The sequence below is a fragment of the Oryx dammah genome, unplaced genomic scaffold (assembly GCF_014754425.2).
Source record: "Oryx dammah isolate SB20612 unplaced genomic scaffold, SCBI_Odam_1.1 HiC_scaffold_22, whole genome shotgun sequence".
NCBI lineage: Eukaryota > Metazoa > Chordata > Mammalia > Artiodactyla > Bovidae > Oryx > Oryx dammah.
Genome location: NW_024070206.1, coordinates 54587505 through 54610012, shown reverse-complemented (window position 1 = coordinate 54610012; position 22508 = coordinate 54587505). Strand labels below are relative to the sequence as shown.

At 46.2% G+C, this 22508-nt stretch overlaps 1 long non-coding RNA gene across 1 annotated transcript; it reads left to right on the top strand.

Moving 5' to 3' along the window:
- The first annotated feature begins 942 nt into the window (after positions 1–942).
- Positions 943–21285, top strand: LOC120880929. Its single transcript, XR_005725156.1, has 3 exons — positions 943–953; positions 11185–11191; positions 21080–21285. It is a non-coding gene; the product is annotated as an uncharacterized LOC120880929 (long non-coding RNA).
- The last annotated feature ends 1223 nt before the right edge of the window (positions 21286–22508 follow it).

Below are 22508 nucleotides of genomic sequence, written 5' to 3'. Positions count from 1 at the left end.
GAGAAAAAGTACCTCCTTACTCCACAGACACTTTCATCTATTCCAATAGCATGAATGGAATGCCAGTGACATCCTGAACACCTTTTAGCTTTGTGGCCTTGGATAAATCACTCAGCAACTCTGTCTCTCAAGTTGCTTATCTATAAAATAGGGACAAAATACCGCCTGTCTCGCAGGACCATAATAATAAAGTTAGGTGATGATTTGAAATGAGAAGTTCCGACACATGGCACGCATTATGTATTTGCGGGTTTGGGAAGGTGGCAAAAACTTCACAGAGGAGCTGGCACTAGAAAGAGTGGACTTTTAATTAAGTGCAGAGCCCCAGGTACAATTTCAAACATGGAGGAAACAGGTTTGAGTGCAGCTTAGAGGAGGGAGTGAGGACAGCCTGCCCTGAAACTCCTCCTAGAAACCCCAAGGGAGAGCACGGATGCCAGGTTATGGGCAAAACAAATCTAGATTCAATGTCTAAAACACCATTTCAAGAGACCTTAAAAACTACATGTTATGTATTTCAAAAAGAGTTCATGTTAAACAAGCTTGGAAAGCAGTATTAACTCAAGACTAATAGGTTGGCCATCACTGACTCAATGGTCATGAGTTTGAGCTGACCCCGGGAGACCGGGAAGGACAGGGAAGCCTGACATGCTACAGTCCCTGGGGTGGCAAAAATTCAGACACAACTTAGCAAATGAACAACAAAACAGCTTTCCTTAATGCAGGATTCCCCGACAACTATAACCTACTAGTGTGCAGCCAACAGCTTCCCAGGTGGCTCAGCCTGCAATGCAATAGATGCAGGAGACACAGGTTCGACTCCTCGGGTTGGGACGATCCCTTGGAGTAGGAAATGGCAACTCACTCCAGTATTCTGGCCTGGAAAATCCCATGGACAGGGGAGCCTGATCGGCTACTGATCATGAGTTTGAAAAAGAGTCAGATATGACTGAGTGAGCACACGTGCACAAGCCGCACACACGCACACACGCACAAGATACAGGCCCATGCAGTCAACAGGGCGCCGTATGCAATAGCTCCCAGCATGTGGTGACAGAACCCCCTCCTTCCAGAGCATCTCCCAGGAAAACTGTTCTGAGATGCACACCTCCGCGAATGCCAGTCGTATTACCTGTGTTTTCTGAATTCTGGCATCTGGGGCCTCGCTGACGGGAGAGAGACAGCGCCCCTCGCGGGCCCAGGCAGTTCCCAAAGACAGTGCCTGGACTCAGCTTCCCCACAGGGCCCCCACCGACTCTGCGTGGCTCCCTGCCCTAGTCAGCCCCAGGTCAGCCTCTGCGCTCCAGAGCCACGGAAACCATCCCATGAGCCAGTCCTACGTCTGCTTTCCCTGCCTTCCCTTCCCGAGGAAGCCATAGTCCAGGCTGCAGTCAAGTTCTGGCTCTTTCTGCTCCCAGACCCACCCTGGGCTCCTCCAGGTGGCCCTGCATGGCCTGGCTGGCCCCTCCTCTCCAAACCTGTGAGGAACAAACTATGCCTTCCATAGCTACTGCGGATCTGTTGGTTTCCCCATGCCTGAATTACAATAAAACCTACATTTTAAAACGTCCAGGTTGCCAGTGAAGGGCTTTTAAAGACTTCTAAGCATATTTATGTTTTAGAAGGGCCTCCCTGATGGTTTAGATGGTAAAGAATCTGCCCACAAGGCAGGAGACCCTGGTTCAATCCCCGGGATGGGAAGATTCCTTGGAGAAGGAAATGGCTACCCACTCTAATCTTCCCAGGTGGCTCTCGTGGTAAAGAACACACTTGCCAGGGCAGGAGATGTAAGAGATTCGGGTTCGATCCCTGAGTTGGGAAGATCTCCTGGAGAAGGAAATGGCAACCCACTCCAGCATTCCCGCCCGGGGAAATCCCAAGGACAGAGGAGCCTGGTGGGCTACAGTCTCATGGGGTCACAAAGAGTCGGACACAACTGACACACACCCACTCCAGCATCCTTGCCTGGAGAAATCCATGGACAGAGGAGCCTGGTGGGCTATAGTTCACGGTCTCACAAAAGAGTCAGACACTACTCAGAGGCTAAACAACAACAAATAAGTGAATTACGTTGCAAAGAGTCGCACACAACTGAGCAATTAAGACATACACGTGTTTTAGAGTATTCATCTTAACCATCACCTCTGTGTGCTGTGCTTAGTCACTCAGTCGTGTCCGACTCTTTGCGACTCCATGGACTGTAGCCCACCAGCCTCCTCTGTCCATGGGGATTCTCCAGGCAAGAATACTGGAGTGGGCTGCATGCCCTCCTCCAAGGGATCTTCCTGACCCAGGGATCAAACTCAGGTCTCCCAAATTTCAGGTGGATTCTTTACTGTCTGAGCCACCAGGGATGCTCATCTTAACCATCTTAACCATCACCTCTGTACCACATTCCAAGTTCCCAGAGCATCCTTACAGCCTCAGGAAGCCCAAAACTAACCTGAATGCCTCACTGAGAGACACAGAGGGGTTCAAGGGGCCTGAACCCCCACCTATCTCAAAGTCTTAATATACTTGCTGAGTCTATGGGAGCTCAGAGCATCTCAAGGAAGTCCATCCCTTTACCCCAACCTGGATACCTAGGAATATGGACCACATCACAGTTACAGGAAAGGTGATGACAAGTCGGTCAGCTGCAGCTTCTTCACAGTATTCAGAGAATTCTAGATGTCTTTGGCAATTGGCCTCCCTGGTGGCTCAGACGGAAAAGAATCTGCCTGCAGTGCAGGAGACCCAGGTTCTATCTCTGGATCAGGAAGATCCCCTGAAGAAGGGAATGACAACCCACTCCAGAATTCTTGCCTGGAAAATCCCATGGACAGAGAAGCCTGGTGGGCCACAGTCCATAAGGTCACAAAGAGTCAGGCACAACTGAGGGACAAATACACACAGATCTGGGATTCGCTTAAACTTTTTAATTGGAGGCACACAAGAATTGGGAAACTGGTCCTGTTTCTAAACACTTTGACCTCATCTTTTTTTTCATCTGTGATATTAAAGGAGTTGAACAAGTTACCTTATAAAGTAACTCCTGGCTCTGAAATTCTGCGGTTCTCAATTACTCCCCAGAGCTACTAATTCCAGATAATTTTATAATCCTCTATAATGGCTTTAAATCACAAACGAGGTTGATAACAAAAATTTTCTACCTCTATATGTTTATTTTTTCTTTTCTACACTATGCCGGTTCTCCAGAGTACACTTTTGTTAATTACGAGGGCCCTTACTATTTATCGTGAGCCAAATAAAATAAATATTTGACTCTGGCAAAGGAAATGTTTTTTTTTTTTTTCCTAGCATGATGCCAACCTTCATTCCATACCTTGCCCCATCACTGAGTCAACAGTGAGCTTTATCTGCACTTGGAAAAGACATTAGGGAATGAATGAGTCACGGCCCCACCAGAGCCCTTTGAGGTCAGGTGGACACTGGCTGCCAGCCCCTCCCTGCGAGGGAGCCCTTGGCAGGACCCTGAATGGGAACTGCAGTGACCTTTGCTTGAAGGTAAGGAAATGAATCATAGGGCTTGATCGACTTACTAGTTCTGTCTCCACGTGAAGGAGCAAGGATAAAACTGATGGCTGCCTGATAAGAAAATTGGAGCAAAGCGCAGAAGACGGAAATACACTAGCCTCAGATCTTTGGAAGGAAGAATGTTGCAACTTGATGAAAGGTGCTTTGCTGGACTGCTTTCATCTTAGGTGGAACGTCAGGGCCATTAGTCAAAAGTCAGATTTGAAACAGGTGAAATTTCCAAGTAATATATTATTTAGTCATTAAATATGGAGCTCAACGCTGAATCCCTTGACTGTGCTTTTGTTGTCCATAAGGAAAACAGATTTCCAGTTGTCACAAAGCTACCTAAGAAGTATGGTGTTGTTGCTATTGCTGTTGTTGTTTAGCACCTCAGTCATATCCAACTCTTGTGACCCCATGGACTGTAGCCCACCGGGCTCCTCCGTCTGTGGGATTTCCCAGCAGAAACACTGGAGTGGGTTGTCGTTTCCTTCTCCAGCTCATAGTGATTAGACGGTGTCTTTTATGTATTGAGTATGTATTGCATCTTCCTGTTGCTATTGTTCACTAAGTCGTGTCCAACTCTTTGCAACCCTGTGGATTGCAGCACCCCCTGGCTTTCCTGTCCTTCACTATCTCCCAGAGTTTGCTCAGATTCATGTCTATTGAGTCCATCATGCTATCCAACCATCTCATCCTCTGCTGCCCCCTTCTCCTCCTGCCTTCAATCTTTCCCAGCACCAGGGTCTTTTCAAATGAGTCAGCTCTTCACATCAGGTGGCCAAAGGATTGGGGCTTCAGTTTCAGCACATCCTTCTTAGCTTCCAGCATCTCAACCCGCCTCTCCAACCTTCAGGGAAGCAGAAGCCATCACAGTGAGTGGTCATTGTATTGGACAAGGGAAATTAGTTCCCCTGGGTAGTGCTGTGTTTGAGAAGATAGACTGTGCGGCCTCACCCGGGCCAGCAGACTCCAGCCCAGAAGCGCTTCAGGCCACGTGACTGACCTCTCAGGAACTGCTCTGGATACAATTCTCAGACACAAATCAACCAACAACATCTTCCTAGGAAGATACGATCATTTCTAGTAAAATATTAAAATAAAATTGGGGAGAATTTCCTGCAATTATTTTCTTTGACTGGAATGCCAATATCTTTATATCCTCTGAATCTTTAATATTTTCAGCATTTAGAGAAACTTCCCAGATGGTTGTTTGTCTATTAAAGAAGTTTTAAAGATATACTTTGTGAAGTGTAGCTGTATCTGGATGGAGAGATTGTGGGGAAGTTTCACTTTTTTTATTTTCTACGTTTTGAATTGTTTGAACTTCTTACAGGGCAAATATATGTTTCAAAGTTTACAGATATATACTTTGCAATCCAAAAAGTAATCTTCACAGGTTGAGAACTTCCTGGATCATTGTTCCATGTAAAGCAAGCCCTTCAAATATCTTATCAGTGAATGTATATTACACACGGTGCTTCCTGGGTGGTGCTAGTGGAAAAGAACCCAGTGGCCAACACTGGAGATGTCAGAGACTCAGGTTAGATCCCTGGGTCAGGAGGGTCCCCTGGAAAGGAAATGGCAACCCTCTCCAGTATTCTTGCCTGGAGAATCCCATGGACAGAGAAGCCTGGTGGGCTACAGTCCATGGTGTTGCAAAGAGTTGGACATTACAAAGAGTTTGCATGAGGCCACTTAGCATACACCCATATTACATGTATATTTTTGCCTATAGTGTAATGTCATGCCCTTATTAATGCTCAATAAATATTAGTTGAATAAAATTATCAAGAAGGATACAACACCTGTCTCCTAGCATTGAGAACATTGTCTAAAAGTCAGCCCATCACTGTCTTAACCATTGTTACAGACTGAATTCTGAACATTTATCCATTAAGTTCATCCTAAAATGAATGGAAAATGAGGGAAGGAGGAGCCACAAAAGGGGAACCTCAGAGATGTGTGAGGGGCTGGACCCTTCACATATTCTCCTCATGCTAAGGAATTCTGGAAAGCTATGCCCACAATTGCCTCTTGGTTATTTTTTAACCAGTCTTGGTGTAAACCCATGCCTTCCTGTTTGCGCTGCCAGACTCTTCAGAGGCCCCGTCCAACCCCTTACCATCTCTGCAGCAGTGCTTGGCACCCTAGCAACCCTGACTGTGAATCCCCTACCTGTGGTCGCTGTGTGCACCCACCATGCAGTGTGCCTCGCCTGGAGTGGCATGAAGCACAGCACCACGTCCCCTTCGGGCACACAGTGCCCGGCCCTGCCCCCGTGCGAGATATTTACCTGGGCATGTGCTCAGCAGGGCTGAGTCACCAGCCCTCGGAAACCTCACCTCCTAAGCCTGGCTGCTTTATTAAAGAGTTGGCTGAGCACCAACAAGTGAGCTATTTTTATTCAAAACTTGGGCTCGAAGATAAAATTATGGCCGAGAGGAAAAGAGATGCTGGATGTGCTTTCTGGAAAGTCTAAAGTGAAACACTCTTGCAGTCCTGCTGTGGTTCCAAGGGCAGCACTTGAGTGCGTCAATCAGCAGAGCCTTGTTCGTGTTCCTGGGGGAGAAATCCCGCCACGGGATGCAACCCATGTGCCCCTTACGTAGACAGGGGTGCATCCTTGCCGCATCCAATGTCGGAGCCCAAAGCGGTCAAACTGAAGAGCATCCAAAGCAGAGCACGAAGCCAACTCATATCAGCATCAGGGCTTCCCGGTGGCTCAGCGGTAAAGAATCCGCCTGCCAGGGCAGGACACACAGGTTCCATCCCTGGGTCCGGAAGATCCCCTGGAGGAGGGCATGGCAACCCACTCCAGTACTCTTGCCTGGAGAATCCCACGGACAGAAGAGCCTGGAGGGCTACTTGGTACTCTTGGCTGTTCACAAAGAGTCAGACACGAATGAGCCACCAAACAACAATAGCAACATGTCAGTATCAGTGACTCTGCGACACTCCTCGTCTCCCAGGTCACCAACCATGATGTCCTGGTGCTGGGGTCTGAAAAGCCAGGAAAAAAACTAAGTGGGTAGAACTCTTGAGAGAGAGACATAAATAATTCTCCAGTAGAATTTAATAGTGTCCACAGAGCCTCCTTAACCACCTTTCCCAACAAGCCTCCACTGCCTCATAGCACATCAAAACATAGACCTAGGCTTCTGGTTGCCAGGGCAGAAGAAGGTGGGGGAAGGGAGAGTCAGGGAGTTGGGATGGATGTGTACACACTGCTATATTGAAAACGAATCACCAACAAGGGCCTGCTGTAGAGTACAGGGAACTCTGCTCAATGTTACGTGGCAGCCTGGATGGGAGGGGAGCTCGGCGGAGAATGGATACATGCGTATGTATGGCTGAGTCGCTCTGCTGTCCACCTGAAACTATCACAACCCTGCTAATCCGCTATGCTCCAATATAAAATAAAAAGATTTTTAAAAACATGTATCCAGGACCTAGTCGTTTGTAACTTTGTAGGTGGTGGATTAAAGGTTTTAAATTGAGCCAAGAGATGGCCTAAAATTAAGCTGGAGGTTAAAGGGAATTGAGGGTGGGTGTGAGGATGGCGATCCTGAAACACAGGATCGAAACCAGAGCTGCCGCATCCATGCAGACAGCGCCCTTGGTTTGTGGATGGTCCCCAAAGCCTGGGGGTCTAGTGGGTCAAGTCCCTCGGGTACAGGTCTGGGAGGTTTGGCAGGTGAAGTGTAGTATAAGTAATTCTGACTTAAGGACAGATTTTATTTTCTTGGGCTCCAAAATCACTGCTGTTGGTGACTGTAGCCACAAAATTAAAAGATGCTTGCTCTTTGAAAGAAAAGCTATGACAAATCTAGACAGCGAGTTAAGAAGCAGAGACATCACTTTGCTGACAAAGGTCCATCTAATCAAAGCTACGGTTTTCCATAGTCATGTACAGATGTGCGAGTTGGACCATAAAGAAGGCTGGGCACCAAAGAATTGATGCTTTCGAAATATGGTGTTGGAGAAGACTCTTGGGAGTCCCCTGGACAGCAAGGAGGATCAAACTAGTCAAACCTAAAGGAAATCAACCCTGAATATTCATTGGAAGGATTGATGCTGAAGCTGAAGCTCCAATACTTTTGCCAGCTGATATGAAGAGCTGACTCATTAGAAAAGACCTTGATGCTGGGAAAGATTGAGGGCAGGAGAAGAATAGGGCGACAGATGGTGAGATGGTTGGATGGCATCACTGACTCAATGGATCTGAATATGAGCACTCTTCAGGAGATAGTGAAGGACAGGGAATTCTGGTGTGCTGCAGTCCATGGGGTCACAAAGAGTCAGACACAACTTCAAGACTGAGCAACACCACTACCACCATCGGAGTCGATGAATATCTGTATTAGATGAGCCACAAAATTAAGAGAATGAAGTATAGCTTAAATCTAGCCAAATGAGATTAAGATCAATATTAATTATAATCAGTTACTTAAAATTTGAGAGCAATTTGAAAATGAAGGGTAAAGAGCCCTTATCCTATTAACATACACTAACAAACTCTTCATTTTACTTTTTAAATTCCATGAGATCACTTGATGGATTTAACAAAATACTAGAAGAATGAATTCCTTGGACAACGGCATTGTTAGCAAAGAAGCTAGAAAAAAAAAAATGACACAGAGAGTCTGAAGCGGTGGGGTTCATCTAAACACCACATAAAGGAGAGGGAATGGTGACCCAGGAGGTCACATTTAATCCACTTGTCCATTCATTCCAAGGTTACTGATTGATTGTGGGGGGCGGTCTGGTGAATTAGACAGATGAGAGCAGGTTGGCATTTCAGCAGGATGATTGGCTGCCCTGAAGAAAGAGGGTGGGGGACTTCCCTGGTGGTCTCGAGGCTGAGACTCTGCACTTCCAATGCGGGGTCCAAAGTAGGCTTTTCCTGGTGGCGCTAACACTTATATATATTTTTTCATATATATATATATGAAAGTCAGTAAGTCACGTCCAACTCTTTGTGACCCCATGGACTATACAGTCCATGGAATTCTCCAGGCCAGAATACTGGAGTGGGTAGCCTTTCTCTTCTCCAGGGGACCTTCCCAACCCAGGGATCGAACCCAGGTCTCGTGCATTACAGGCAGATTCTTTACCAGCTGAGCCACAAGGGAAGCACAAATATATATATTATATTTCAAAAAGAGCATGAGGAGGTAAGATTGGAAGAAGAAGTAGTTAGAGGCTGCCTCAGTAATCCTGGGCAGACACAACAGAGCCTGAACTCCCTGATGACCTAGAAACAGACAAACTCATGGCGTAGATACCTGTCAGGTAGACTCGGCTCCTTTGCAAAGATTATTCTTACAATCAGGAAGAGAAACTCCAGCTGTCTCCACTAAGGAACACTTCTTGAGATCAGGTTATAATGACAGTAGTTGAAATTAACACGCTTCTACACTCTCCATCTGTGTAGCAATAAAGTGGCTCGGAGCGTCCGTTCAAATCTTAGCTCTTCATGCTAGCTGTGTGACCGTGGAAAAGTTCCTAACCTCTCTGTACCTCCATTGCGTGGACAGTTTTATAAGGATTAAGTGAGTTAATTATACGTCCCTGACCCCATGCACTTTTGTGTCTAATCATTTAGTGAGATCAATCAACTCACACTCTCAGACAGCAGACACACCAGGCCATCGATACTGCATTACGCTGCACCTGCTCGTTTTTAATCTGTGTGTCCCCAGGGCACAGGTCAGCTCCCAGCACACGTGAGAAACCAACTGTGACCCGGCTGAAGGTCAGCTCAAAGGCCTCACCTAACCACACCTGAGCATCGCCCTGCCTGCCTCTCAGACTCCAGCCGTCCTGATGGGAGCCATTAGTCGTGTATTCCTAACCACCACTCGTGATGGGCCAATTTACTTTTTTCCCTCAAACTTTAAACCTTTTATTTTGCATTGGGGTATAGACGATTGGCAAATGTTGTGGTAGTTTGGTGAACAGCGAGGGGACTCAGTCATTCATATATGTTCTTCCTCAAGGGGATTCCCTGGTGGCTCAGACGGTAAAGAATCCGCTGGCAATGGGGGAGACCTGGGTTCGATCCCGGGGTCGGGAAGATCCCCTGGAGAAGGGAATGGCAACCCACTCCAGTATTCTGGCCTGGAGGATACCATGGATGGAGAAACCTGGCGGGCTACAGTCCGTGGGGTCAGAAAGAGTCGCAAACGACTGAGCGACTTCACTTTCATGTTCGTTCTTCCTCAAACCCCCGCTCCTGTCCAGGCTGGCACACAACACTGAGCAGAGTTCCCTGTGCTATACAGTAGGTCCTTGTAGGTTATCCATTTCAAACAGGGCAGTGTGTACATGACCTTCCCAAACTCCCTAACTGTGCCTTCCCCCCAGCAACCATAAGTTTGTTTTCTAAGTCTGTGAGTCTCTTTCTGTTTTGTTAGGAAGTTCATTTGTGCCATTCTTTTCAGATCCCACATATAACGGATGTCATACGGTGTTTCTCCTTCTCTGTGGACCTACTTCACTCAGTCTGACACTCTCTCAATCATGATGGGCCAGTTCAGAACATGACTGTGTGGACAATGGTTTAACCTCTCAGGTTGCTTGATTACACTGGTGTGATTTGCTCAGTGTTTATACTTTGCTGTTTCAGAAGGAGGGTCCATGTCTTCACTGCTTTCAAACTTTACCTAGAACCCTCTTCCCTGCTCCAGGGAACCGGGGCAGCTCCAGAAGTTTACGCTGCTCTTAGCCCCTGCAGGTCTATGCCTGTCCATCCAAGCCTCATCCCTCCGATGACACTGGGACCAACCTTCTGCATAGTTAAGAAAGGGGGATGTTTCCCATACTTCTCCCTAGTGATGAATAACATGAAACATAATTCATGACATTTAAAATTTGATTTTGTTATTGTTTCTATTCAGTCAAGTCTTGTCTGACTCTTTGAGACCCCGTGGACTGCAGCACTCCAGGCTTCCCTGTCCTTCATTATCTTCCAGAGTTTGCTCAGACTCATGTCCATCGAGTCAGTGATGCCATCCAACCATCTCATCCTCTGTTGTCCCCTTTTCCTCCCGCCTTCAATCTTTCCCAGCATCAGGGTCTTTTCAAACGAGTCAGTTCTTCACATTAGGTGGCTACAGTATTGGAGCTTCAGCTTCAGCATCAGTCCTTCCAGTGAATATTCAGGGTTGATTTCCCTTAGGATGGATTGGTTGGATCTCTTTGTTGTCCAAGGGACTCTCAAGAGTCTTCTCCAGGACCACAGTTGGAAAGCATCAATTCTTCGGTGCTCAGCCTGTTAGCGGAAGTGCACTGACTGAAACTGCCCACCCTGGCCTGGCACCATAGTAACCATTCGTGTGAGTTGTTTCACGACAGGAGGTCCTGGTGGGGGAACACAGAACTAATGAGCCACCACCAACTGGAAGAGTTCGGGAAAGGTCAAGAAGAGACACCACGTGTCTGACCACCCCCCAGAATCCTCCTCTCTGGCATCCATCTTGGCTGAACAAGGCGTGCACCATCAGGAAGAACCCTGAGTCAGAGTGATTGGTGAGAGACAACCCGGAGACTGATCCCATCACCATAAACCCGAGACTGTGAGCCTCGTGACAGCAGTCCTCCTGGGTTCCCTTACCCTCCTGCAGAGCTGCCCCTTCCCAACGAAGCTTCTTGCTTTGTCAGCTGGTGTGTCTCCTCAGACAATTAATTTCCCAGTGTCAGACAAGGATGATTTTCTGGGCCCTGGAAGGGCTCCCCCTTCTGCAACAAGCCTTCTTTATGGTCCAACCGTCACATCCATACATGACTACTAGAAAAACTGCAGCTGTGACTAGACAGACCTTTGTCGGCAAAGTGATGTCTCTGCTTCTTAATACACTAAGTTTGTCATAGTATGTTTTAAATGATCATGAATCCTAATCTGTCCTATTAATTTTTATTGAATTCAGTGATATCAAGTAAGGTGCTTTGGGTCACTTTCTCACCCAAAACTTCCCTTTCCTTATAAATAAGACCCTTTCTGAGCATGGGCTGGGACCTCGCCCACATTCTGCACAATGTAAGGGGGTCCATCAGTCACAGGGACTTACTCACAAAGCATGGTAGCTAAATCGACCGTTTCACTGACGTTGACAAATCATTGACAAATCTGTCACTTCACTGACGTCAGAGAAAACTGGTTTTCTTCATATTTTTTAACAGCAATTTTCTCCAATGACGAAAAGTCCAGGGGAAAAAAAATGAAGAGGAATATCAAAATGCATACCTAGGATCAAAGGCTAACTTAGCTTAAAGAATTAAACAGGTTTAAGCTAGGTAAACATTAACTTGGAAGGGTATGCATTTGCAGTAGACACAAATATTTAAAGGGTGAAGTCATCCAGGATTGAGGAATTGTAAATGCAGATAAATCACCAGAAGCAAACGAAAACTGAGATTCGTACATAGATCAATATCTCAACCATGAAACTGATATACTTATCAAACAGAAATACACGGAAAGAACAATGCTTAAAATTGATTAAGTAAAATTGATAGCTAGAATCAGAAAACAGTTTACTATTAGGATTTTAATTTACCGCATTGAGAAAAAAATCAATATGATTATGTCATATAATCATATAATTATCAGATAATTGTCAGATAATCAATATAATTATCTCTATATATCTAGATGCTATGGGTTATATCTAGAAGCCATGCTATGGGCTTCCCTGGTGGCTCAGACAGTAAAGAATCTGCCTGCAATGCAGAGGATGCGGGTTTGATCCCTAGGTGGGGAAGATCCCCTGGAGAAGGAAATGGCAACCCACTCCGTGGGTATTCTTGCCTGGGAAATCCTATGGATGGAGGAGCTTTGCAGGAGCTACAGTCTATGAGTTTGCAAGGAGTCGGACACGACTGAGCAACTAACACTGTAACGCTGTCACTATCCACAGTGATTTTGAAGCCCAAGATAATAAAGCCTGTTACTGTTTTAATTTTTTCCCTATTTGCCATGAAGTGATGGAACTAGGTGCCATGATCTTAGTTTTTTAAATGTTCAGTTTTAAGTCAGCTTTTTCACTCTTCTCTTTCACGTTCATCAGGAGGCTCTTTATGGTCTAAGGTCATCATATACTCTGCTCAGTTATTTCTTTTTACTTTCTCAGGGAGAGCTTCTGGGGGAGGCCAGAGGACAGGCATGGGACAGGGAAGAAGAAATTCACCAGCATGGTGTCAGCTCTGAGATGGGTGTGTTCACTTACGTTATTCCACTGGATTCACAGAAAGCCCGATAAGGGTGATGGTGCTTTACATTTGCAGAGAAGGGAACTAAGACTCTGAGAACTGAAGGTAAAACACTAACGCACGTGTGCCAGGCTGCAAACCCACGCTCAGTCACCACACTGCACTTTCACACACCAAATGCAGGCTCCCCCACTCTGCCAGCCAGCCCGGAAGGCCAAAGGCCGGCTTTTCTCCACAGCCAGAGACTATTTTCTGTTTCAATATCCTATCTCATCAATTCTAAGATTCACCATTTTTTCTTTCATTTTTAACATCTCTGAAATTAAAATGCATCTTATATTCACAAGGGCTCCCCTGGTGCCTCAGAGGGTAAAGAATCCACCTGCAATGTGGATTCAATCCCTGGGTTGGGAAGATCCCCTGGAGAAGGGGATGGCTACCCACTCCAGTATTCTTGCCTGGAGAATCCCATGGACAGAGGAGCCTGCAGGGCTACAGACCACAGGGTGGCAAAGAGGCGGACACGACTGAGCAACTAACATTTTATATTCACAAAGCTTTACCATTATACTTGGCAGCATTTGTTCCTTTTCCAGTGATGTATAAAAGAACGGTGTGTCTTAGAATGGAGTGTTCCTAGAATGAGTGAGTGGGACATGCTTCCCTGAGCCACACACTGGGCTCTGAGGCCAGAGGCAGAAATTCTCCACCCTTCCTCAGGAACCCATGCCAATGGTCGTTTTTTTCAACATCAGGAAATACATCTTACGTACAACCTAAATCTCTCATGCTACAGCTGAAGTTCCTGCCTGGCTTGGCTGTTAAAAGAGAATGGTCGTCTCTGTTTTTCCTTCTCAGCACTTTTTGCTAAGCAGTGGGCTAGGAAGCTTGGAAGGATACAAACGAAGTGGAAGATGAGGCTTCTGCTCTCAAAAAGACCCAGAGAAAACCAACTGGGATGCAGGTAAGATAACACATGATTAAGGACCCAATTGTCACAGAGACTGTGGGGCAATTTGTTTTAGTTTTGATTTCAATACAGTCTCATCATTAAACTTCATTCATTAAGCTTTTGAAAGCTTTTATGTAAAGAGACTTCCCTGGTGGTCTGGAGGTTAGTAATCTGCTTTCCAATGCAGGGGACATGGATTCGATCCCAGGTAGGGGAACTAAGATTCCACACACCATGGGGCAGCTAAGCCCATGACCCACAACTACTGAACTGGGACCACAACTGGAGAGAAGCCTGCACAGTACAACGAAGACCATATGCAGCCAGAAATAAAATAAATCAATATTTTTTAAAGCAAATGTAGAAATACCTTTGCATCAAGTAAGCTAGTGGAGTGGGTCCAGTTGTCCCCGCCAAGAGCCATGTTCAAGTCCTAACACCGTGTCCCCTCTATTTGGAAACAGAGTCTTTGCAGATGTGAGCAAGTTAAAATGAGGTCATCCTTGATTAGAGGGGGCCTTACATCTAATGGCTGGTGTCTTTATTACCAAAAAAAAAAAAAAAAAGGAGAGAGCAATCTGAATACCCAGACTCAGAGGAGGCACACAGATGGCCACGTCAGGATGGAGGCACAGGTTGGGATGCTTCCCAGGTGGCTCAGTGGTAAGGAATCTGCCTGCAATGCAGGAGAGACAGATTTGATCCCTGGGTTGGGAAGATCCCCTGGAGAAAGGAAGGGCAACCCACTCCAGTATTCTTGCCTGGAGAATCCTATGGACAGAGGAGCCCAGTGGCCTATACTCCAGGGGGTTACAGAGTCAGACATGACTGAAGAACTGATATCTTCACTGTTCACCCTTGATTAGAATGGTCCTGACATCCAATGACTTCCAAGCAAAGTAGAGAGTGATTTGAATACTCAGACCCAGAGGAGGCACACAGAAGAAGGCCACGTGAAGATGGAGGCAGAGGTTAGGGTGATGCAGCTGCAAGCCAAGGCACCCCAAGGATGACCAGGAGGGCCCCAAAGCTGGGAAGAAGCAAGGAAGGATTCCTCCCGAGAAACTTGAGAGCAGGGTCCCCAGCCCCCGGGACGTGACATCTGATGATCTGAGCTGGCGCTGATGTAATAACAAGAGAAACAAAGCGCACATGCATGTAATGTGCTCGAATCATCCTGAAACCACGGGCTTCCCAGGTGGCCCTGGTGGTAAAGAACCCACGTGTCAGTGCAGGAGACGTGAGGGACTTGAACTTGATCCCAGGGTCAGGAAGATCCCCTGGAGAAGGAAATGGCAACCCACTCCAGTATTCTTGCCTGGAGAATCCCATGGACAGAGTAGCCTGGTGGGCTACAGTCCATGGGGTCACAAAAGAGTCAGACACGACTGAGCATGTGATAGATGGAGAGATGAGATCGCTAAGTCATAGCTGACTTTTTAAAGAGTTTGTATAGCTCATTGTATCATGTATTGCTAAGAACACGTTTTCTGTTAAAGAAGAACATTACGAAACTGTAGTAACTCTAGAAGCATATAGACAGTAATGCAGAATATAGAGACTTTTAGCCAGCAAGAACCTTGACGATCATAATCCCAGTATGAACCATTTGAGAATACTGAGGTCACAGAAAATAGAGACTTAAACTCTCCCCTCCCCAGAGAGGAGGAAACACCCAGGGGGAAGGGGGCAGGCAGAGCGCATGCTGATTTCAAAGCAAGGTACAAGAGAAGAAAGACAGTGGGCCCCACACAGATGAAAAGAAAGTTTCCTAAGCGTAAAGACCACCTCTAATTCAGCATGGCACTGTGAAAAGAGGCCCTCTCTGGGTGTTAGACAGAACTAAATTCAAACTCCCCATTAGCCACTTAACGAGAGCTGTACTCTTCACTTATTTAAGTGGGCTAAGATCTGTCCTCTTCACATGGACTGCAGGGATGACGTCAGAATTCAGTAAGGAGCAAGGGGTACCTGGGTTCCCTGCCTGCAGGGTACCAGGTGCCACTGGCTCCCAGAACCAACTTCATGAGGCGGGCCCTTGTTATCCTTGTCGCCAGAGTACACTGAGGTTTAGAGGAGCAAGGAGCACGTTCACAGTGACATAGACGGTGAGAGGCAGGGCGAGGACAGCCTGACTCCAGAGCAGCCCCCTTCTGCCTTTTAAATCCTGACCCTCAAAATACGCGGTTTGTCTCACCTACAAGGCATCGCCCTGAATCACCACCACCACCGAGAGCAACGCAGCGAAGACACTCCCTGTGTCTGGGGACCAGTCTACTGTGTCTTTACACCCTCAGTCCTGACCTGGATGACAGACACACACCAAGTGTCTGTTAAGGGAATAAACTAACAAGGGAGGTGGGCAGAACGTGGGCTTTCAGGGCCTTGCCCATGAGACAGAGAAGGAGAGATTTGATGAAAAACGGCTCTGTGTTTGTCAAATAACGCAGTCCAGTTTAAAACATCCACTGTGGGAAGTTCCCTGGCAGCCCTGTGGTTAAGACTCTGCGCTTCCACTGCAGGGGACTCAGGTTCAATCCCTGGTCAAGGAACTAAGAGCCCAAACGCTGTACAGGACACCAAAAAAAAAAAAAAAAAAAAACGCTGCGTGTGACAGCCAGGTCGGACAGCTCAGTGGTGGTACAGAGGACGCAGGACACACCCCTGCCCTCTGAGAGCCACATGCAAGGTCGTGAAGGGCTGTGCACAGACGCGTGATTCACACACTACACAGTTCTCAAAGCTAATTATTATCTAAGGGATCCATAATGTAAATATATATCTTCAATTTATGGGAGAAAAACATGTACAAAGAAAGTGCTGAAAATCATTTTTGTTCAAAAAATAAAAGGGAATATGTAGATTATATATATATATATATATATATATACACTCATTTTTACAGAGAAAGACCAGAGATGCAAAGGTCTTGGGTGACCTCTCACCTCTCGCACAGGAGGCCCGTGCTGAGAAGGCCCACAGCGAGTGGTCCAGGAGGCTGTCACGTTGCGTGCAGGTCACACATGTTGCCAACACTTGAGTCTGGCCTGTCCCTCCCGTGCAGCAAGGTTACGGGCAAACACGATTTGTTCCACTGGCTTCACCAGGGACAAAGAGCAGACGTTTGCACAAATAAATAAACCTCAGGCTTGATATCTTGTTTCTATACAAAGCCAAAGACCCCTTGTCCTTTTGTCCCTGGGGCAATCTTGCGATAATTTTTTGTTTGTTCCTCTGCTTGTTTTGTATCACACCAGGCTCCTGTCTGTGGGGTTTTCCAGGCAAGAATGCTGGAGTGGGTTGCTGTGTCCTCCTTCAAGGGATCTTCCTGACCCAGGGATCAAACCCACGTCTATTGCCTGGCAGATGGATTCTTTTCCTGTGAGTCACCTGGTAAGTCCCCCTGGGAGCAATCTTGGTGACGATCCGCCTGCCCAGACAGAGACCTGTCCTCTGGCCTGTGTCACTGCAGGGCCATGGGGACCTGCAGATGGAGACCCCTTTCCACGGGGTCTTGTTACCCTCTCCAGTTGCTGCTAAGCTGACTTGTCTGGTTTTATTCACTGTCCTTGTACTGTGGCTTTTGCTTCCTGGTAGGAGCCTGTTTTTCTTTGTTTAGATCTACTTTCGCTAACACATTCTTATAGTTAAACATCTATATTTTATTTTCCTCCCCCTGCATGAACAGCAGGACCTGGAGGAGAATGCAAGTTTTCTGATTTCAGATTACAAATTCTTTCTAGTCTACTCCAAAGTTTCTGGATACATTACACAGATTTTATAAGAAACAATCAGTGAATATGTATTGAGTACTAAGCTCCCTGCTCAAGAGAAATATCAATAACCTCAGATATGCAGATGATACCACCCTTATGGCAGAAAGTGAAGAAGAACTAAAGAGCCTCTTGAAAGTTAAAGAGGAGAGTGAAAAAGTTGACTTAAAGCTCAACATTCAGAAAACTAAGATCATGGCATCCAGTCTCATCACCCCATGGCAAATAGATGGGGAAACAGTGGAAACAGTGGCTGACTTTATTTTTCTGGGCTCCAAAATCACTGTAAACGGTGATTACAGTCATGAAATTAAAAGACGCTTACTCCTTGGAAGGAAAGTTATGACCAACCTAGACAGCATATTAAAAAGCAGAGACATTACTTTGCCGACAAAGGTCCGTCTAGTCAAGGCTATGGTTTTTCCAGTAGTATTGTATGGATGTGAGAGTTGAAGTATAAAGAAAGCTGAGCGCAGAAGAATTGATGCTTTTGAACTGTGGTGTTGGAGAAGACTCTTGAGAGTCCCTTGGACTGCAAGGAGATCCAACCAGTCCATCCTAAAGGACATCAGTCCTGGGTGTTCATTGGAAGGACTGATGCTGAAGCTGAAACTCTAATAATTCAGCCACCTGATGCAAAGAGCTGACTCATTTGAAAAGACCCTGATGCTGGGAAAGATTGAGGGCAGGAGGAGAAGGGGACAACAGAGGATGAGATGGTTGGATGGCATCACCGACTCGATGGACATGAGTTTGGGTAAACTCTGGGAGGTGGTGATGGACAGGGAGGCCTGGCGTGCTGCAGTTCATGGAGTTGCAAAGAGTCAGACACGACTGAGCGACTGACTGAACTGAACTGACCTCCCTGCTCAAGGATCTTTCAGTCGAGTGGGTAAAGCAGACATACAAGCTGACAATTGGCTGTAACATCCTGTGTTAAATCACGTGCTGAGAAAGTACAGAATACAATGGGGACACCCAAGGTGTACTTCTGACCAATCTTGAGAATGAGGACAGGTTAACACATAGCTGGCAAAGAGGGTGGTTCGATGTTTGGGGCAGTGTGTTCCAAACAGTAAAGAGAGCTCAACAGAAAGCTGTAAACATATGCTCATCTTGACAGGTCCGGGGCATTTGACAGAAGTGAAGTTTAGGGACTTCCCTGGCAGTCCAGGGGCTGAGACTCTGTGCTCCCGATGCTGGGGGCCCAGCCTCGATCCCTGGGCAAGGGAACTGGATCCCACACGCCACCACTGAGACCCTGCACAGCCAAATAAATACATGTGAGAAGAAAAAGAAGCAATGTTTGGAGTTTCTGTGGGTGACAGTGGGAGTCACCAAAAAAGGAGTTCAGAAGGATGCGAAAATAGACTCAACCAAAGGAGATGGTGTATAAAAATGATGAGGACACAGTCCCCTGGGTTCAAGATGTTCATCATCTCCTAGGCAAGACAGATAAACAAATCATTACAGCACAATTAGCTGACTTCTAAACACAGGGCAGACAAAGGGTTGGGGCCCAGAGGAGGAAACCATTAGCGCTGCCTGGGGGAGAAGAAAGAAAGGCTTCACGTGGGAGAGAGTTGAGCAAAGTGACCAATGGGTGGGTGGCAGCCAGTCCTGGCAGACGAGGTAGACCCTCCCGGGCAGCTGGGACCAAGACAGGCACCTCCAACTCATGACCCCAAACTGCATTAACCAAACGTTTTGCCATTGTCTCTACATTAGCCTGTTAGAGACACTGAATATGGTAACTCACAGCCCTCTTCTCAAGGAGTCTGAATGTTTACAGAGTGCTCCCTACCTGGTGCGTTCCAGAAACAAAAGGAGCTTTCAAAAGATACTTTCAGAAGTATCTGCAGTACCAGGAAGCTCTGCTCGTTTCTGGAGGCTGTGTTTGTGCAATAGCCACAGAATCAGAAGCAGGGAGGGCTGGTGTGGGTACAGCTGGACCCACCTGGGGTGTGTGTGTGGGGGGGGGGAGTGCTCAGTTGTGTCCGACTCTTTGCAACCTCCTGGACTGTAGCCCACCAGGCTCTTCTGTCCATGGGATTCTCCAGATAAGAATACTGCAGTGGGTTGCCATTTTCTCCTCCAGGAAGGACTCTTTCTGACCCAGGGATCCAGCCCACATTGCCTGTGTCTCCTGCATGGGCAGGTGGGTTCTTGACCATGAGAGCCACCTGGGAAGCCTGGACTCAGAATCCAAGTGTCCGGGTCATGGGGTTAGAAAGGAAGACTTCTCCTTGTCGTGAGCAGCATCAGCCTTTGCGCAGCCTTCAGCTGGAAAGAACACTACCCTCCCCGTGTCCTTACCATCTCAAGGCACCCCGGGAACACAGAACATCACAGGACACAGGCTTCTATTCTTCCCTTAACACAGCTCAGCATCAGTCCATGGAGAAGGGAAGGCAGACAGCCCGACACCTCCTTTGCTGACAGAAATACGAGCCAGGTGGGGTCAGCTTTACCGGTTTGGTGGGGTTTAAGTTACGCCTGGTGGGAGCTGTGGAAATAGTGAAATGGAAACTATACAAATAGGTTGAAAATAAAGGGCTGGGCAGGAATCTATCAGGGAAACACAAACAAAAGATGTAGAAATAAAAGTGGTTCATAAAAGATTAACAGGCAATGTAATGTTTTAAATAGTCAGAGGACAATTTGGTAATGGTAAAAAGCCACGACAAAGATATAATAGTGATGAATCTTTAGGTACTAAATAATAATGTAGCAAATATATATGTATATTTATAAAATATATAAAAATATCTGTGATAAAATCTCTTAGAATATAGATGGATAATTTGGTAAAACTGCAATCACTGTAGAGCAGATCTTTTTATTGTTTTTGTTGTTGGCTATGGGCTTCCCAGGCGGCACTAGTGGTAAAGAACCCTCCTGCCAATGCAGAAGACCTAAAAGACGCAGGTTCAAGCCCTGGGTCGGGAAGATCCCCTGGAGGGGGGCATGGCAACCCATTGCAGTATTCTTGCCTGGAAGATCCCAAGGACTGAGGGGTCTGGCAGATTACAGTCCAGTGTCGATAAGAGTCGGCAGGACTGAAGCAGTTTAGCACACATGCACATTACTGGGTACAGCAGCTTTACAGTATCACTTTCTGCTGTACAACGAAGTAAATCAGCTCTATGTGTACATATATTGCCTCCCTCTTGGACATTCCTCCCACCCCACCCTCATCCCACCCCTCTGGGTCATCATGGAGCACCGAGCTGAGCTCCCTTCACCAGACAGCAGCTCCCCACAGGCTCTCTGTCTCACACATGGTGTGTACAGCTGTCAATCCCAGCCTCCCAGTATGTCCCCCACTTCCTCCCACCACATCCACGTTTGTTCTCTATTCCTGCCCTGTAAATAGATGCATCAATTCGGACAATATAAAATGCTTACAGGAAAACACAGGCAGAACACTCTTTGACATAAATCACAGCAGGATCTTTTTTGACCCACCTATTAAAGTCCTGAAAATAAAAACAAAAATATGGGCCTAATTAAACTTAAAAGCTTTTGCACGGAAAAAAAAAAAAAAAAAAAACCCATAAGTGAGACACAAAGACAACCCTCAGACTGGGAGAAAACATTTGCAAATGAAGCAACTGATAAGAGACTAATCTCCAAAATATACAAACAGCTCATGCAGCTCAATATCAAAAAAAAAAAAGAGCAACCTAATTGAAAAATGAGCAGTGGTTCTTGACCAAAGGCAGTTCTGTCTCCCATGGGATACTGGGCAGTGTCTGGAGACATCTGTGGTCATTGCAGCTGGGTAGGGGAGAGCCACAGGCATCTAGCAGGTACCTGCAGTGATCAGGGCACCCCACAGCGCAGAGTTAGTGGTGCAAAATGTCAGCCACGCTGAGCTTGTCTAATATGTAGGATGCATCCAGTGGACAGGCCCAGTGGGGGAGGGAGGAATATATATATATATACACATATATATATATATACACACACACACATATATATATATATATATACATATATGGAAAATATGTCTTCTCTCTCACATCTGTAAAACTGTTATGATGATGTTTAAGCTAGATAGCACATTTTGATTCACTTTTTAAACTTTTTATTTTTATTGGGGTATAGTTCATTATATGTATATATGAAAAGATTGAGGGCAGGAGGAGAAGCTGGTGACAGAGGATGAGACGGTTGGATGACGTCACTGACTCAGTGGACATGAGTCTGAGTAAACTCTGGGAGACAGTAAAGGACACGACGTCTGGCGGGTTGCAGTTCATGGAGGTGCAGAGTCAGACACAACTTAGCAACTAAACAACAACACAGGCGACTAACAGTGTCGTGACAGTTTCAGGTGCACAGAGAAGGGGCTCAGCCGCACATATACATGTATCCATTCTCCCCCAATGTTTACTTTTGATATGTAAATTAGACGATTAAAAATTCTAAGTTGAGGTATTATTTGACAAAATCGTAAGACATTTAAACTGTATAATGTGATCATTTGATATATTACATTGGACGTCATGAAACGAATAAATCCCATTAAGATCATTAATACATCCATCACCTCACACATTTCCCTATTATTTTATGCCTTGTTTAATTTTGAGGTTGAATTCATGTTTTATAAAATTCTTAGAGTAAACATAAATATTTGAATACTCACTGAAATCAACTTGATTGATTTGAAATCACCTTAAGATTACAATGAAATTTATTGCCAATCCAGTGTTGGCACAGATTGGCTGAAAAAGTTTTTTAAATTTCTTGAATATTACCAAATTTGATCTCCCTAAGAAAGAAAAAAATGCCCATTTAGAATACGAAAATATAAAAGCCTGTGAAAGAACTGGGGAGCTGGGATCTGTCAGAAATGACAAAAAGAAGCCAGAGGAAGTACCAAAGGCAGGAGTCCCAGTGAGGGGGACCCCAGGAAGGAGGCAACCATTACCCAGGGGTGACTGTCTCACACACAGGGTGACTGTCTCACACAGGGGTAACGGTGTCACACACGGGGTGACTGTCTCACACACAGGGGTGACTGTCTCACACAGGGGTGACTG